Genomic DNA, 18,705 nt, shown 5'->3' with positions numbered 1-18,705 from the left:
GAGAGGCAGTGTTCCACTGCTTGCCACCGTCCCTCCACCTGTGCACAGGTCACACTCCACCCTGTGAGTTCTGTACAGTGAAGGCCTCCCTAGAGAGGGAGTGTTCCACTGCTGGCCACCTTCCCTCCACCTGTGCACAGGTCACAACTCCACCCTGTGAGTTCTGTACAGTGAAGGCCTCCCTAGAGAGGGAGTGTTCCACTGCTGGCCACCTTCCCTCCACCTATGCACAGGTCACACTCCACCCTGTGAGTTCTGTACAGTGAAGGCCTCCCTAGAGAGGCAGTGTTCCACTGCTTGCCACCGTCCCTCCACCTGTGCACAGGTCACACTCCACCCTGTGAGTTCTGTACAGTGAAGGTCTCCCTAGAGAGGGAGTGTTCCACTGCTGGCCACCTTCCCTCCACCTGTGCACAGGTCACACTCCACCCTGTGAGTTCTGTACAGTGAAGGCCTCCCTAGAGAGGGAGTGTTCCACTGCTGGCCGCCTTCCCTCCACCTGTGCACAGGTCACACTCCATCCTGTGAGTTCTGTACAGTGAAGGCCTCCCTAAGGGGGAGTGTTCCACTGCTAGCCACCTTCCCTCCACCTGTGCACAGGTCACACTCCACCCTGTGAGTTCTGTACAGTGAAGGCCTCCCTAAGGGGGAGTGTTCCACTGCTGGCCGCCTTCCCTCCACCTGTGCACAGGTCACACTCCATCCTGTGAGTTCTGTACAGTGAAGGCCTCCCTAAGGGGGAGTGTTCCACTGCTGGCCACCTTCCCTCCACCGTGCACAGGTCACACTCCACCCTGTGAGTTCTGTACAGTGAAGGCCTCCCTAGAGAGGGAGTGTTCCACCTGCTGGCCACCTTCCCTCCACCTGTGCACAGGTCACACTCCACCCTGTGAGTTCTGTACAGTGAAGGCCTCCCTAGAGAGGCAGTGTTCCACTGCTTGCCACCGTCCCTCCACCTGTGCACAGGTCACACTCCACCCTGTGAGTTCTGTACAGTGAAGGCCTCCCTAGAGAGGGAGTGTTCCACTGCTGGCCACCTTCCCTCCACCTGTGCACAGGTCACACTCCACCCTGTGAGTTCTGTACAGTGAAGGCCTCCCTAGAGAGGGAGTGTTCCACTGCTGGCCACCTTCCCTCCACCTGTGCACAGGTCACACTCCACCCTGTGAGTTCTGTACAGTGAAGGCCTCCCTAGAGAGGCAGTGTTCCACTGCTTGCCACCGTCCCTCCACCTGTGCACAGGTCACACTCCACCCTGTGAGTTCTGTACAGTGAAGGCCTCCCTAGAGAGGGAGTGTTCCACTGCTGGCCACCTTCCCTCCACCTGTGCACAGGTCACACTCCACCCTGTGAGTTCTGTACAGTGAAGGCCTCCCTAGAGAGGCAGTGTTCCACTGCTTGCCACCGTCCCTCCACCTGTGCACAGGTCACACTCCACCCTGTGAGTTCTGTACAGTGAAGGCCTCCCTAGAGAGGCAGTGTTCCACTGCTGGCCACCTTCCCTCCACCTGTGCACAGGTCACACTCCACCCTGTGACTTCTGTACAGTGAAGGCCTCCCTAAGGGGGAGTGTTCCACTGCTGCTGCCTTCCCTCCACCTGTGCACAGGTCACACTCCACCCTGTGAGTTCTGTACAGTGAAGGCCTCCCTAGAGAGGGAGTGTTCACTGCTGGCTGCCTTCCCTCCACCTGTGCACAGGTAACACTCCACCCTGTGAGTTCTGTACAGTGAAGGCCTCCCTAGAGAGGGAGTGTTTCACTGCTGGCCACCTTCCCTCCACCTGTGCACAGGTAACACCCCACCCTGTGAGTTCTGTACAGTGAAGGCCTCCGTAGAGAGGGAGTGTTCCACTGCCGCCGCCTTCCCTCCACCTGTGCACAGGTAACACCCCACCCTGTGAGTTCTGTACAGTGAAGGCCTCCCTAGAGAGGGAGTGTTCCACTGCTGGCCACCTTCCCTCCACCTGTGCACAGGTCACACTCCACCCTGTGAGTTCTGTACAGTGAAAGGCCTCCCTAGAGAGGGAGTGTTCCACTGCTGGCCACCTTCCCTCCACCTGTGCACAGGTCACACTCCACCCTGTGAGTTCTGTACAGTGAAGGCCTCCCTAGAGAGGGAGTGTTCCACTGCTGGCCACATTCCCTCCACCGTGCACAGGTCACACTCCACCCTGTGAGTTCTGTACAGTGAAGGCCTCCCTAGAGAGGGAGTGTTCCACTGCTGGGCCGCCTTCCCTCCACCTGTGCACAGGTAACCACCCCACCCTGTGAGTTCTGTACAGTGAAGGCCTCCCTAGAGAGGGAGTGTTCCACTGCTGGCCGCCTTCCCTCCACCTGTGCACAGGTCACACTCCACCCTGTGAGTTCTGTACAGTGAAGGCCTTCCTAAGGGGAGTGTTCCACTGCTGGCCACCTTCCCTCCAACGTGCACAGGTCACACTCCACCCTGTGAGTTCTGTACAGTGAAGGCCTCCCTAGAGAGGGAGTGTTCCACTGCTGGCCACCTTCCCTCCACCTGTGCACAGGTAACACCCCACCCTGTGAGTTCTGTACAGTGAAGGCCTCCCTAGAGAGGGAGTGTTCCACTGCTGGCCACCTTCCCTCCACCTGTGCACAGGTCACACTCCACCCTGTGAGTTCTGTACAGTGAAGGCCTCCCTAGAGAGGGAGTGTTCCACTGCTGGCCACCTTCCCTCCACCTGTGCACAGGTCACACTCCACCCTGTGAATTCTGTACAGTGAAGGTCTCCCTAGAGAGGGAGTGTTCCACTGCTGGCCACCTTCCCTCCACCTGTGCACAGGTCACACTCCACCCTGTGAATTCTGTACAGTGAAGGCCTCCCTAGAGAGGGAGTGTTCCACTGCTGGCCACCTTCCCTCCACCTGTGCACAGGTCACACTCCACCCTGTGAATTCTGTACAGTGAAGGTCTACCCTAGAGAGGGAGTGTTCCACTGCTAGCTGCCTTCCCTCCACCTGTGCACAGGTCACACTCCACCCTGTGAGTTCTGTACAGTGAAGGCCTCCTAGAGAGGGAGTGTTCCACTGCTGGCCACCTTCCCTCCACCTGTGCACAGGTCACACTCCACCCTCTGAGTTCTGTAAAGTGAAGTCCTCCCTAGAGAGGGAGTGTTCCACTGCTGGCTGCCTTCCTCCACCCTGTGCACAGGTCACACTCCACCCTGTGAGTTCTGTACAGTGAAGGCCTCCCTAGAGAGGGAGTGTTCCACTGCTGGCCACCTTCCCTCCACCTGTGCACAGGTCACACTCCACCCTGTGAGTTCTGTACAGTGAAGGCCTCCCTAGAGAGGGAGTGTTCCACTGCTGGCCACCTTCCCTCCACCTGTGCACGGTCACACTCCACCCTGTGAGTTCTGTACAGTGAAGGCCTCCCTAGAGATGGAGTGTTCCACTGCTGCCCGCCTTCCCTCCACCTGTGCACATGTCACTCTCCACCCTGTGAGTTCTGTACAGTGAAGTCCTCCCTAGAGAGGGAGTGTTCCACTGCTAGCTGCCTTCCCTCCACCTGTGCACAGGTCACACTAAACCCTGTGAGATCTGTACAGTGAAGGTCTCCCTAGAGAGGGAGTGTTCCACTGCTGGCCACCTTCCCTCCACCTGTGCACAGGTCACACTAAACCCTGTGAGTTCTGTACAGTGAAGGCCTCCCTAGAGAGGGAGTGTTCCACTGCTGGCCACCATCCCTCCACCTGTGCACAGGTCACACTAAACCCTGTGAGTTCTGTACAGTGAAGGCCTCCCTAGAGAGGGAGTGTTCCACTGCTAGCTGCCTTCCCTCCACCTGTGCACAGGTCACACTCCACCCTGTGAGTTCTGTACAGTGAAGGCCTCCCTAGAGAGGGAGTGTTCCACTGCTGGCCACCTTCCCTCCACCTGTGCACAGGTCACACTAAACCCTGTGAGTTCTGTACAGTGAAGGCCTCCCTAGAGAGGGAGTGTTCCACTGCTGGCCACCTTCCCTCCACCTGTGCACAGGTCACACTCCACCCTGTGAGTTCTGTACAGTGAAGGCCTCCCTAGAGAGGGAGTGTTCCACTGCTGACCGACTTCCCTCCACCTGTGCACAGGTCACACTCCACCCTGTGAGTTCTGTACAGTGAAGGCCTCCCTAGAGAGGGAGTGTTCCACTGCTGACCGACTTCCCTCCACCTGTGCACAGGTCACACTCCACCCTGTGAGTTCTGTACAGTGAAGGCCTCCCTAGAGAGGGAGTGTTCCACTGCTGGCCACCTTCCCTCCACCTGTGCACAGGTCACACTAAACCCTGTGAGTTCTGTACAGTGAAGGCCTCCCTAGAGAGGGAGTGTTCCACTGCTGGCCACCTTCCCTCCACCTGTGCACAGGTCACACTCCACCCTGTGAGTTCTGTACAGTGAAGGCCTCCCTAGAGAGGGAGTGTTCCACTGCTGGCCGCCTTCCCTCCACCTGTGCACAGGTCACACTCCACCCTGTGAGTTCTGTACAGTGAAGGCCTCCCTAGAGAGGGAGTGTTCCACTGTTGGCCGCCTTCCCTCCACCTGTGCACAGGTCACACTCCACCCTGTGAGTTCTGTACAGTGAAGGCCTCCCTAGAGAGGGAGTGTTCCACTGCTGGCCGCCTTCCCTCCACCTGTGCACAGGTCACACTCCACCCTGTGAGTTCTGTACAGTGAAGGCCTCCCTAGAGAGGGAGTGTTCCACTGCTGGCCACCTTCCCTCCACCGTGCACAGGTCACACTCCACCCTGTGAGTTCTGTACAGTGAAGGCCTCCCTAGAGAGGGAGTGTTTCACTGCTGGCCACCTTCCCTCCACCTGTGCACAAATCACACTCCACCCTGTGAGTTCTGTACAGTGAAGGCCTCCCTAGAGAGGGAGTGTTCCACTGCTGGCCACCTTCCCTCCACCCGTGCACAGGACACACTCCACCCTGTGAGTTCTGTACAGTGAGGGCTTGCCTAGAGAGGAAGTGTTCCACTGCTGGCCGCCTTCCCTCCACCTGTGTACAGGTCACACTCCACCCTGTGAGTTTTGTACAGTGAAGTCCTCCCTAGAGAGGGGGTGTTCCACTGCTGGCCGCCTTCCCTCCACCTGTGCACAGGTCACACTCCACCCTGTGAGTTTTGTACAGTGAAGTCCTCCCTAGAGAGGGGGTGTTCCACTGCTGGCCGCCTTCCCTCCACCTGTGCACAGGACACACTCCAACCTGTGAGTTCTGTACAGTGAAGGCCTCCCTAGAGAGGGGGTTTTCCACTGCTGACCACCTTCCCTCCATCTGTGCACAGGTCACACTCCACCCTGTGAGTTCTGTACAGTGAAGGCCTCCCTAGAGAGGGAGTGTTACACTGCTAGCCGCCTTCCCTCCACCTGTGCACAGGTCACACTCCACCCTGTGAGTTCTGTACAGTGAAGGCCTCCCTAGAGAGGGAGTGTTCCACTGCTGGCTGCCTTCCCTCCACCTGTGCACAGGTCATACTCCAACCTGTGAGTTCTGTACAGCGAAGGCCTCCCTAGAGAGGGAGTGTTCCACTGCTGGCAACCTTCCCTCCACCTGTGCACAGGTCACACTAAAGCCTGTGAGTTCTGTACAGTGAAGGCCTCCCTAGAGAGGGAGTGTTCCACTGCTAGCTGCCTTCCCTCCAGCTGTGCACAGGTCACACTCCACCCTGTGAGTTCTGTACAGTGAAGGCCTCCCTAGAGAGGGAATGTTCCACTGCTAGCTGCCTTCCCTCCACCTGTGCACAGGTCACATTCCACCCTGTGAGATCTGTACAGTGAAGGCCTCCCTAGAGAGGGAGTGTTCCACTGCTGGCTGCCTTCCCTCCACCTGTGCACAGGTCACACTCCACCCTGTGAGTTCTGTACAGTGAAGGCCTCCCTAGAGAGGGAGTGTTCCACTGCTGGCCACCTTCCCTCCACTGTGCACAGGTCACACTCCACCCTGTGAGTTCTGTACAGTGAAGGCCTCCCTAGAGAGGGAGTGTTCCACTGCTGGCCACCTTCCCTCCACCTGTGCACAGGTCACACTCCACCCTGTGAGTTCTGTACAGTGAAGGCCTCCCTAGAGAGGGAGTGTTCCACTGCTGGCCACCTTCCCTCCACCTGTGCACAAATCACACTCCACCCTGTGAGTTCTGTACAGTGAAGGCCTCCCTAGAGAGGGAGTGTTCCACTGCTGGCCACTTTCCGTCCACCTGAGCACAGGTCCCACTCACCCTGTGAGTTCTGTACAGTGAAGGCCTCCCTAGAGAGGAAGTGTTCCACTGCTGGCCACCTTCCCTCCACCCTTGCACAGGACACACTCCACCCTGTGAGTTCTGTACAGTGAAGGCCTCCCTAGAGAGGAAGTGTTCCACTGCTGGCCGCCTTCCCTCCACCTGTGCACAGGTCACACTCCACCCTGTGAGTTCTGTACAGTGAAGGCCTCCCTAGAGAGGGGGTGTTCCACTGCTGGCCGCCTTCCCTCCACCTGTGCACAGGACACACTCCAACCTGTGAGTTCTGTACAGTGAAGGCCTCCCTAGAGAGGGGGTTTTCCACTGCTGACCACCTTCCCTCCATCTGTGCACAGGTCACACTCCACCCTGTGAGTTCTGTACAGTGAAGGCCTCCCTAGACAGGGAGTGTTCCACTGCTGGCCACCTTCCCTCCACCTGTGCACAGGCCACACTCCACCCTGTGAGTTCTGTACAGTGAAGGCCTCCCTGGAGAGGGAGTGTTCCACTGCTGGCCACATTCCCTCCACCTGTGCACAGGTCACACTCCACCCTGTGAGTTCTGTACAGTGAAGGCCTCCCTAGAGAGGGAGTGTTCCACTGCTGGCCACCTTCCCTCCACCTGTGCACAAGGCCACACTCAACCCTGTGAGTTCTGTACAGTGAAGGCCTCCCTAGAGAGGGTGTGTTCCACTGCTGGCCGCCTTCCCTCCACCTGTGCACAGGTCACACTCCAACCTGTGAGTTCTGTACAGTGAAGGCCTCCCTAGAGACAGAGTGTTCCACTGCTGGCTGCCTTCCCTCCACCTGTGCACAGGTCACACACCAACCTGTGAGTTCTGTACAGCGAAGGCCTCCCTAGAGAGGGAGTGTTCCACTGCTGGCCACCTTCCCTCCACCTGTGCACAGGCCACACTCCACCCTGTGAGTTCTGTACAGTGAAGGCCTTCCTAGAGTGGGAGTGTTCCACTGCTGGCCGCCCTCCCTCCACCTGTGCACAGGTCACACTCCACCCTGTGAGTTCTGTACAGTGAAGGCCTCCCTAGAGAGGGAGTGTTCCACTGCTGGCCACCTTCCCTAGAGAGGGAGTGTTCCACTGCTGGCTGCATTCCCTCCACCTGTGCACAGGTCACACTCCACACTGTGAGTTCTGTACAGTGAAGGCCTCCCTAGAGAGGGAGTGTTCCACTGCTGGTTGCCTTCCCTCCACCTGTGCACAGGTCACACTCCACCCTGTGAGTTCTGTACAGTGAAGGCCTCCCTAGAGAGGGAGTGTTCCACTGCTGGCCACCTTCCCTCCACCTGTGCACAGGTCACACTCCACCCTCTGAGTTCTGTAAAGTGAAGGCCTCCCTAGAGAGGGAGTGGTCCACTGCTGGCCACCTTCCCTCCAACTGTGCACAGGTCACACTCCACCCTGTGAGTTCTGTACAGTGATGGCCTCCCTAGAGAGGGAGTCTTCCACTGCTGGCTGCCTTCCCTCCACCTGTGCACAGGTCACACTCCACCCTGTGAGTTCTGTACAGTGAAGGCCTCCCTAGAGAGGGAGTGTTCCACTGCTGGCTGCCTTCCCTCCACCTGTGCACAGGTCACACTCCACTCTGTGAGTTCTGTACAGTTAAGGCCTCCCTGGAGAGGTGGTGTTCCACTGCTGGCCACCTTCCCTCCACCTGTGCAGGGTCACACTCCACCCTGTGAGTTCTGTACAGTGAAGGCCTCCCTAGAGAGGGAGTGTTCCACTGCTGGCTGCCTTCCCTCCACCTGTGCACAGGTCACACTCCACTCTGTGAGTTCTGTACAGTTAAGGCCTCCCTGGAGAGGTGGTGTTCCACTGCTGGCCACCTTCCCTCCACCTGTGCACAGGTCACACTCCACCCTGTGAGTTCTGTACAGTGAAGGCCTCCCTAGAGAGGGAGTGTTCCACTGTTGGCCGCCTTCCCTCCAGCTGTGCACAGGTCACACTCCACCCTGTGAGATCTGTACAGTGAAGGCCTCCCTAGAGAGGAAGTTTTCCACTACTGGCCGCCTTCCCTCCACCTGTGCACAGGCCACACTCCACCCTGTGAGTTCTGTACAGTGAAGGCCTCCCTCGAGAGGAAGTGTTCCACTGCTAGCTGCCTTCCCTCCACCTGTGCACAGGTCACACTCCACCCTGCGAGTTCTGTACAGTGAAAGCCTCCCTAGAGAGGGAGTGTTCCACTGCTGGCCACCTTCCCTCCACCTGTGCACAGGTCACACTCCACCCTGTGAGTTCTGTTCAGTGAAGGCCTCCCTAGAGAGGGAGTGTTCCACTGCTGGCCGCCTTCCCTCCACCTGTGCACAGGTCACACTCCACCCTGTGAGTTCTGTTCAGTGAAGGCCTCCCTAGAGAGGGAGTGTTCCACTGCTGGCCACCTTCCCTCCACCTGTGCACAGGTCACACTCCACCCTGTGAATTATCTACAGTGAAGGCCTCCCTAGAGAGGGAGTGTTCCACTGCTGGCCACCTTCCCTCCACCTGTGCTCAGGTCACACTCCAACCTGTGAGTTCTGTACAAGTGAAGGCCTCCCAAAGAGGAAGTGTTCCACTGCTGGCCACCTTCCCTCCACCTGTGCTCAGGTCACACTCCACCCTGTGAGTACTGTACAGTGAAGGCCTCCCTAGAGAGGGAGTGTTCCACTGCTGGACGCCTTCCCTTCACTTGTGCTCAGGTCACACTCCACCCTGTGAGTTCTGTACAGTGATGGCCTCTGAGAGAGGGAGTGGTCCACTGCTGGCCGCCTACCCTCCACTTGTGCAGAAGGCCACACTCCACCCTGTGAGTTCTGTACAGTGAAGTCCTCCCTAGAGAGGGAGTGTTCCACTGCTGGCCACCTTCCCTCCACCTGTGCACAAGGCCACACTCCACCCTGTGAGTTCTGTACAGTGAGGCCTCCCTAGAGAGGGAGTGTTCCACTGCTGGCTGCCCTCCCTTCACCTGTGCGCAGGTCACACTCCACCCTGTGAGTTCTGTACAGTGAAGGCCTCCCTAGAGAGGGAGTGTTCCACTGCTGGCCGCCTTCCCTCCACCTGTGCACAGGTCACTCTACCCTGTGAGTTCTGTACAGTGAAGGCCTCCCTAGAGAGGGAGTGTTCCACTGCTGGCCACCTTCCCTCCACCTGTGCACAGGTCACACTCCACCCTGTGAGTTCTGTACAGTGAAGGTCTCCCTAGAGAGGGAGTGTTCCACTGCTGGCCACCTTCCCTCCACCTGTGCACAGGTCACACTCCACCCTGTGAGTTCTGTACAGTGAAGGGCTCCCTAGAGAGGGAGTGTTCCAGTGCTGGCCACCTTCCCTCCACCGGTGCACAAATCACACTCTACCCTGTGAGTTCTGTACAGTGAAGGCCTCCCTAGAGAGGGAGTGTTCCACTGCTGGCTGCCTTCCCTCCACCTGTGCACAGGTCACTCTCCACCCTGTGAGTTCTGTACAGTGAAGTCCTCCCTAGAGAGGGAGTGTTCCACTGCTGGCCGCCTTCTCCTCCACCTGTGCACAGGTCACACTCCACCCTGTGAGTTCTGTAGAGTGAAGGCCTCCCTAGAGAGGGAGTGTTCCACTGCTGCCCGCCTTCCCTCCACCTTTGCACAGGTCACACTCCACCCTGTGAGTTCTGTACAGTGAAGGCCTCCCTAGAGAGGGAGGTGTTCCACTGCTGCCCGCCTTCCTCCACCTGTGCACAGGTACACTCCACCCTGTGAGTTCTGTACAGTGAAGGCCTCCCTAGAGAGGGAGTGTTCCATGTGCCGCCTTCTCCTCCACTGTGCACAGGTCACACTCCACCCTGTGAGTTCTGTACAGGTGAAGGCCTCCTAGAAGAGGGAGTGTTCCACTCTTGCCACCTTCCCTCCACCTGTGCACATGTCACACTCCACCCTGTGAGTTCTGTACAGTGAAGGCCTCCCTTGAGAGGGAGTGTTCCACTGCTGGACGCCATCCCTCCATCTGTGCACAGGACACACTCCACCCTGTGAGTTCTGTACAGTGAAGGCCTCCCCAGAGAGGGAGTGTTCCACTGCTGGCCGCCTTCCCTCCACCTGTGCACAGGTCACACTGCACCCTGTGAGTTCTGTACAATGAAGGCCTCCCTAGAGAGGGAGTGTTCCACTGCTGGCCACCTTCCCTCCACCTGTGCACAGGTCACACTCCACCCTCTGAGTTCTGTAAAGTGAAGTCCTCCCTAGAGAGGGAGTGTTCCACTGCTGGCCACCTTCCCTCCACCTGTGCACAGGCCACACTCCACCCTGTGAGTTCTGTACAGTGAAGTCCTCCCTAGAGAGGGAGTGTTCCACTGCTGGCGCCTTCCCTCCACCTGTGCACAGGTCACACTCCACCCTGTGAATTCAGGACAGTGAAGGGCTCCCAAGAGAGGGAGTGTTCCACTGCTGGCCGCATTCCCTCCACCTGTGCACAGGACACACTCCACCCTGTGATTCTGTACGGTGTAGGGCCTCCCTAGAGAAGGGAGTTTTCCACTGCTGGCCGCCTTCCTCCACCTGGTGCACAGGACACACTCCACCCTGTGAGTTCTGTACAGAGAAGGCCTCCCTAGAGAGGGAGTGTTCCACTGCTGAATGCTTTCCCTCCACCTGTGCACAGGTCACACTCCACCCTGTGAGTTCTGTACGGTGAAGGCCTCCCTAGAGAGGGAGTGTTCCACTGCTGGCCACCTTCCCTCCACCTGTGCACAGGCCACACTCCACCCTGTGAGTTCTGTACAGTGAAGTCCTCCCTAGAGAGGGAGTGTTCCACTGCTGGCCGCCTTCCCTCCACCTGTGCACAGGTCACACTCCACCCTGTGAATTCAGGACAGTGATGGCCTCCCAAGAAAAGGAGTGTTCCACTGCTGGCTGCTTTCCCTCCACCTGTGCACAGGCTCACACTCCACCCTTTGAGTTCTGTACGGTGTAGGCCTCCCTAGAGAAGGAGTTTTCCACTGCTGGCCGCCTTCGCTCCACCTGTGCACAGGACACACTCCACCCTGTGAGTTCTGTACAGAGAAGGCCTCCCTAGAGAGGGACTGTTCCACTGCTGAATGCTTTCCCTCCACTGTGCACAGGTCACACTCCACCCTGTGAGTTCTGTACGGTGAAGGCCTCCCTAGAGAGGGAGTGTTCCACTGCTGGCCACCTTCCCTCCACCTGTGCACAGGTCACACTCCCACCCTGTGAGTTCTGTACAATGAAGGCCTCCCTAGAGTGGGAGTGTTCCACTGCTGGCCACCTTCCTCCACCTGTGCACAGGTCACACTCCACCCTCTGAGTTCTGTAAAGTGAAGTCCTCCCTAGAGAGGGAGTGTTCCACTGCTGGCCACCTTCCTCCACCTGTGCACAGGTCACACTCCACCCTGTGAGTTCTGTACAGTGAAGGCCTCCCTAGAGAGGTAGTGTTCCTGCTGGCCACCTTCCCTCCACCTGTGCACAGGTCACACTCCACCCTGTGAGTTTTGAACAGTGACGGCCGCCCTAGAGAGGGAGTGTTCCACTGCTGGCCCCCTTCCCCTAGAGAGGGAGTGTTCCACTGCTGGACACCTTCCCTCCACCTGTGCACAGGTAACATCCCACCCTGTGAGTTCTGTACAGTGAAGGCCTCCCTAGAGAGGGAGTGTTCCACTGCTGGCCACCTTCCCTCCACCTGTGCACAGGTAACACACCACCCTGTGAGTTCTGTACAGTGAAGGCCTCCCTAGAGTGGGAGTGTTCCACTGCTGGCTGCCTTCCCTCCACCTGTGAACTGGTCACACTCCACCCTGTGAGTTCTGTATGGTGAAGGCCTCCCTAGAGAGGGAGTGTTCCACTGCTGGCCACCTTCCCTCCACCTGTGCACAGGTCACACTCCACCCTGTGAGTTCTGTACAGTGAAGGGCTCCCTAGAGAGGGAGTGTTCCACTGCTGGCCACCTTCCCTCCACCTGTGCACAGGTCACACTCCACCCTGTGAGTTCTGTACAGTGAAGGCCTCCCTAGAGAGGGAGTGTTCCACTGCTGGCCGCCTTCCCTCCACCTGTGCACAAGGCCACACTCCACCCTGTGAGTTTTGTACAGTTAAGGCCTCCCCTAGAGAGGGAGTGTTCCACTGCTGGCCACCTTCCCTCCACCTGTACACAGGTCACACGCCACCCTGTGAGTTAAGTACAGTGAAGGCCTCCCTAGAGAGGGGGTATTCCACTGCTGGAAGCCTTACCTCCACCTGTGCACAGGTCACACTCCACCCTGTGAGTTCTGTTACAGTGAAGGCCTCCCTAGAGAGGGAGTGTTCCACTGCTGGCCGCCTTCCCTCCACCTGTGCACAAGGCCACACTCCACCCTGTGAGTTTTGTACAGTGAAGGCCTCCCTAGAGAGGGAGTGTTCCACTGCTGGCCACCTTCCCTCCACCTGTGCACAGGTCACACTCCACCCTGTAAGTTCTGTACAGTGAAGGCCTCCCTAGAGAGGGAGTGTTCCACTGCTGGCCACCTTCCCTCCACCTGTGCACAGGTAACACCCCACCCTGTGAGTTCTGTACAGTGAAGGCCTCCCTAGAGAGGGAGTGTTCCACTGCTAGCCACCTTCCCTCCACCTGTGCACAGGTCACACTCCACCCTGTGAGTTCTGTACAGTGAAGGCCTCCCTAGAGAGGGAGTGTTCCACTGCTGGCCACCTTCCCTCCACCTGTGCACAGGTCACACTCCACCCTGTGAGTTCTGTACAGTGAAGGCCTCCCTAGAGAGGGAGTGTTCCACTGCTGGCCACCTTCCCTCCACCTGTGCACAGGTCACACTCCACCCTGTGAATTCTGTACAGTGAAGGTCTCCCTAGAGAGGGAGTATTCCACTGCTGGCTGCCTTCCCTCCACCTGTGCACAGGTCACACCCCACCCTGTGAGTTCTGTACAGTGTAGACCTCCCTAGAGAGGGAGTGTTCCACTGCTGGCAACCTTCCCTCCACCTGTGCACAGGTCACACTCCACCCTGTGAGTTTTGAACAGTGACGGCCTCCCTAGAGAGGGAGTGTTCCACTGCTGGCCCCCTTCCCTAGAGAGGGAGTGTTCCACTGCTGGCTGCATTCCCTCCTCCTGTGCACAGGTCACACTCCACCCTGTGAGTTAAGTACAGTGAAGGCCTCCCTATAGAGGGGGTGTTCCACTGCTGGAAGCCTTACCTCCACCTGTGCACAGGTCACACTCCACCCTGTGAGTTCTGTACAGTGAAGGCCTCCCTAGAGAGGGAGTGTTCCACTGCTGGCCACCTTCCCTCCACCTGTGCACAGGTCACACTCCACCCTGTGAGTTTGAACAGTGAAGGCCTCCCTAGAGAGGGAGTGTTCCACTGCTGGCCACCTTCCCTAGAGAGGGAGTGTTCCACTGCTGGCTGCATTCCCTCCACCTGTGCACAGGTCACACTCCACACTGTGAGTTCTGTACAGTGAAGGCCTCCCTAGAGAGGGAGTGTTCCACTGCTGGCTGCCTTCCCTCCACCTGTGCACAGGTCACACTCCACCCTGTGAGTTCTGTACAGTGAAGGCCTCCCTAGAGAGGGAGTGTTCCACTGCTGGCCACCTTCCCTCCACCTGTGCACAGGTCACACTCCACCCTCTGAGTTCTGTAAAGTGAAGGCCTCCCTAGAGAGGGTGTGTTCCACTGCTGGCCACCTTCCCTCCAACTGTGCACAGGTCACACTCCACCCTGTGAGTTCTGTACAGTGATGGCCTCCCTAGAGAGGGCGTGTTCCACTGCTGGCTGCCTTCCCTCCACCTGTGCAGGGTCACACTCCACCCTGTGAGTTCTGTACAGTGAAGGCCTCCCTAGAGAGGGAGTGTTCCACTGCTGGCTGCCTTCCCTCCACCTGTGCAAGGTCACACTCCACTCTGTGAGTTCTGTACAGTTAAAGGCCTCCCTGGAGAGGTGGTGTTCCACTGCTGGCCACCTTCCCTCCACCTGTGCACAGGTCACACTCCACCCTGTGAGTTCTGTACAGTGAAGGCCTCCCTAGAGAGGTAGTGTTCCACTTGCTGGCCACCTTCCCTCCACCTGTGCACAGGTCACACTCCACCCTGTGAGTTTTGAACAGTGACGGCCGCCCTAGAGAGGGAGTGTTCCACTGCTGGCCCCCTTCCCTAGAGAGGGAGTGTTCCACTGCTGGCCACCTTCCCTCCACCTGTGCACAGGTAACATCCCACCCTGTGAGTTCTGTACAGTGAAGGCCTCCCTAGAGAGGGAGTGTTCCACTGCTGGCCACCTTCCCTCCACCTGTGCACAGGTAACACACCACCCTGTGAGTTCTGTACAGTGAAGCCTCCCTAGAGTGGGAGTGTTCCACTGCTGGCTGCCTTCCCTCCACCTGTGAACTGGTCACACTCCACCCTGTGAGTTCTGTATGGTGAAGGCCTCCTAGAGAGGGAGTGTTCACTGTGGCCACCTTCCCTCCACCTGTGCACAGGTCACACTCCACCCTGTGAGTTCTGTACAGTGAAGGCTCCCTAGAGAGGGAGTGTTCCACTGCTGGCCACCTTCCCTCCACCTGTGCACAGGTCACACTCCACCCTGTGAGTTCTGTACAGTGAAGGCCTCCCTAGAGAGGGAGTGTTCCACTGCTGGCCGCCTTCCCTCCACCTGTGCACAAGGCCACACTCCACCCTGTGAGTTTTGTACAGTTAAGGCCTCCCTAAGAGGGAGTGTTCCACTGCTGGCCACCTTCCCTCCACCTGTACACAGTCACACGCCACCCTGTGAGTTAAGTACAGTGAAGGCCTCCCTAGAGAGGGGGTATTCCACTGCTGGAAGCCTTACCTCCACCTGTGCACAGGTCACACTCCACCCTGTGAGTTCTGTACAGTGAAGGCCTCCCTAGAGAGGGAGTGTTCCACTGCTGGCCGCCTTCCTCCACCTGTGCACAAGCCACACTCCACCCTGTGAGTTTTGTACAGTGAAGGCCTCCCTAGAGAGGGAGTGTTTCCACTTGCTGGCCACCTTCCCCACCTGTGCACAGGTCACACTCCACCCTGTGAGTTCTGTACAGTGAAGGCCTCCCTAGAGAGGAGTGTTCCACTGCTGGCCACCTTCCCTCCACCTGTGCACAGGTAACACCCCACCCTGTGAGTTCTGTACAGTGAAGGCCTCCCTAGAGAGGGAGTGTTCCACTGCTAGCCACCTTCCCTCCACCTGTGCACAGGTCACACTCCACCCTGTGAGTTCTGTACAGTGAAGGCCTCCCTAGAGAGCGAGTGTTCCACTGCTGGCACCTTCCCTCCACCTGTGCACAGGTCACACTCCACACTGTGAGTTCTGTACAGTGAAGGCCTCCCTAGAGAGGGAGTGTTCCACTGCTGGCCACCTTCCCTCCACCTGTGCACAGCTCACACTCCACCCTGTGAATTCTGTACAGTGAAGGTCTCCTAGAGAGGGAGTATTCCACTGCTGGCTGCCTTCCCTCCACCTGTGCACAGGTCACACCCCACCCCTGTGAGTTCTGTACAGTGTAGACCTCCCTAGAGAGGAGTGTTCCACTGCTGGCCACCTTCCCTCCACCTGTGCACAGGTCACACTCCACCCTGTGAGTTTTGAACAGTGACGGCCTCCCTAGAGAGGGAGTGTTCCACTGCTGGCCCCCTTCCCTAGAGAGGGAGTGTTCCACTGCTGGCTGCATTCCCTCCTCCTGTGCACAGGTCACACTCCACCCTGTGAGTTAAGTACAGTGAAGGCCTCCCTATAGAGGGGTGTTCCACTGCTGGAAGCCTTACCTCCACCTGTGCACAGGTCACACTCCACCCTGTGAGTTCTGTACAGTGAAGGCTCCCTAGAGAGGGAGTGTTCCACTGCTGGCCACCTTCCCTCCACCTGTGCACAGGTCACACTCCACCCTGTGAGTTTGAACAGTGAAGGCCTCCCTAGAGAGGGAGTGTTCCACTGCTGGCCACCTTCCCTAGAGAGGGAGTGTTCCACTGCTGGCTGCATTCCCTCCACCTGTGCACAGGTCACACTCCACACTGTGAGTTCTGTACAGTGAAGGCCTCCCTAGAGAGGGAGTGTTCCACTGCTGGCTGCCTTCCCTCCACCTGTGCACAGGTCACACTCCACCCTGTGAGTTCTGTACAGTGAAGGCCTCCCTAGAGAGGGAGTGTTCCACTGCTGGCCACCTTCCCCTCCACCCTGTGCACAGGTCACACTCCACCCTCTGAGTTCTGTAAAGTGAAGGCCTCCCTAGAGAGGGTGTGTTCCACTGCTGGCCACCTTCCCTCCAACTGTGCACAGGTCACACTCCACCCTGTGAGTTCTGTACAGTGATGGCCTCCCTAGAGAGGGCGTGTTCCACTGCTGGCTGCCTTCCCTCCACCTGTGCAGGGTCACACTCCACCCTGTGAGTTCTGTACAGTGAAGGCCTCCCTAGAGAGGGAGTGTTCCACTGCTGGCCACCTTCCCTCCACCTGTGCACAGGTCACACTCCACCTGTGAGTTCTGTACAGTGAAGGCCTCCCTAGAGAGGGAGTGTTCCACTGCTGGCCACCTTCCCTCCACCTGTGCACAGGTCACACTCCACCCTGTGAGTTCTGTACAGTGAAGGCCTCCCTAGAGAGGGAGTGTTCCACTGCTGGCCACCTTCCCTCCACCTGTGCACAGGTCACACTCCACACCTGTGAGTTCTGTACAGTGAAGGCCTCCCTAGAGAGGAAGTTTTCCACTACTGGCCGCCTTCCCTCCACCTGTGCACAGGCCACACTCCACCCTGTGAGTTCTGTACAGTGAAGGCCTCCCTCGAGAGGAAGTGTTCCACTGCTGGCCACCTTCCCTCCACCTGTGCACAGGTCACACTCCACCCTGTGAGTTCTGTACAGTGAAGGCCTCCCTCGAGAGGAAAGTGTTCCACTGCTGGCCACCTTCCCTCCACCTGTGCACAGGCCACACTCCACCCTGTGAGTTCTGTACCAGTGAGGCCTCCCTAGAGAGGGAGTGGTCCACTGCTGGCTGCCTTCCCTCCACCTGTGCACAGGTCACACTCCACCCTGTGAGTTCTGTACAGTGAAGGCCTCCCTAGAGAGGGAGTGTTCCACTGCTAGCTGCCTTCCCTCCACCTGTGCACAGGTCACACTCCACCCTGTGAGTTCTGTACAGTGAAGGCCTTCCTAGTGAGGGAGTGTTCCACTGATGGCTGCCTTCCCTCCACCTGTGCACAGGCCACACTCCACCCTGTGAGTTCTGTACAGTGAAGGCCTTCCTAGTGAGGAGTGTTCCCACTGCTGGCTGCCTTCCTTCCACCTGTGCACAGGTCACACCCCACCCTGTGAGTTCTGTACAGTGTAGACCTCCCTAGAGAGGGAGTGTTCCACTGCTGGCCACCTTTCCCTCCACCTGTGCACAGGTCACACTCCACCCTGTGAGTTTTGAACAGTGACGGCCTCCCTAGAGAGGGAGTGTTCCACTGCTGGCCCCCTTCCCCTAGAGAGGGAGTGTTCCCTGCTGGCTGCATTCCTCCTCCTGTGCACAGGTCACACTCCACCCTGTGAGTTAAGTACAGTGAAGGCCTCCCTATAGAGGGGGTGTTCCCACTGCTGGAAGCCTTACCTCCACCTGTGCACAGGTCACACTCCACCCTGTGAGTTCTGTACAGTGAAGGCCTCCCTAGAGAGGGAGTGTTCCACTGCTGGCCACCTTCCCTCCACCTGTGCACAGGTCACACTCCACCCTGTGGAGTTTTGAACAGTGAAGGCCTCCCTAGAGAGGGAGTGTTCCACTGCTGGCACCTTCCCTAGAGAGGGAGTGTTCCACTGCTGGCTGCATTCCCTCCACCTGTGCACAGGTCACACTCCACACTGTGAGTTCTGTACAGTGAAGGCCTCCCTAGAGAGGGAGTGTTCCACTGCTGGCTGCCTTCCCTCCACCTGTGCACAGGTCACACTCCACCCTGTGAGTTCTGTACAGTGAAGGCCTCCCTAGAGAGGGAGTGTTCCACTGCTGGCCACCTTCCCTCCACCTGTGCACAGGTCACACTCCACCCTCTGAGTTCTGTAAAGTGAAGGCCTCCCTAGAGAGGGTGTGTTCCACTGCTGGCCACCTTCCCTCCACCTGTGCACAGGTCACACTCCACCCTGTGAGTTTTGAACAGTGACGGCCGCCCTAGAGAGGGAGTGTTCCACTGCTGGCCCCCTTCCCTAGAGAGGAGTGTTCCACTGCTGGCCACCTTCCCTCCACCTGTGCACAGGTAACATCCCACACTGTGAGTTCTGTACAGTGAAGGCCTCCCTAGAGAGGAGTGTTCCACTGCTTGGCCACCTTCCTCCACCTGTGCACAGGTAACACACCACCCTGTGAGTTCTGTACAGTGAAGGCCTCCCTAGAGTGGGAGTGTTCCACTGCTGGGCTGCCTTCCTCCACCTGTGAACTGGTCACACTCCACCCTGTGAGTTCTGTATGGTGAAGGCCTCCTAGAGAGGGAGTGTTCCACTGCTGGCCACCTTCCCTCCACCTGTGCACAGGTCACACTCCACCCTGTGAGTTCTGTA

Source organism: Urocitellus parryii, chromosome 3 (assembly GCF_045843805.1).
Source record: "Urocitellus parryii isolate mUroPar1 chromosome 3, mUroPar1.hap1, whole genome shotgun sequence".
Taxonomy (NCBI): Eukaryota; Metazoa; Chordata; class Mammalia; order Rodentia; family Sciuridae; genus Urocitellus; species Urocitellus parryii.
Note: the sequence above shows the minus strand (reverse complement) of the source record.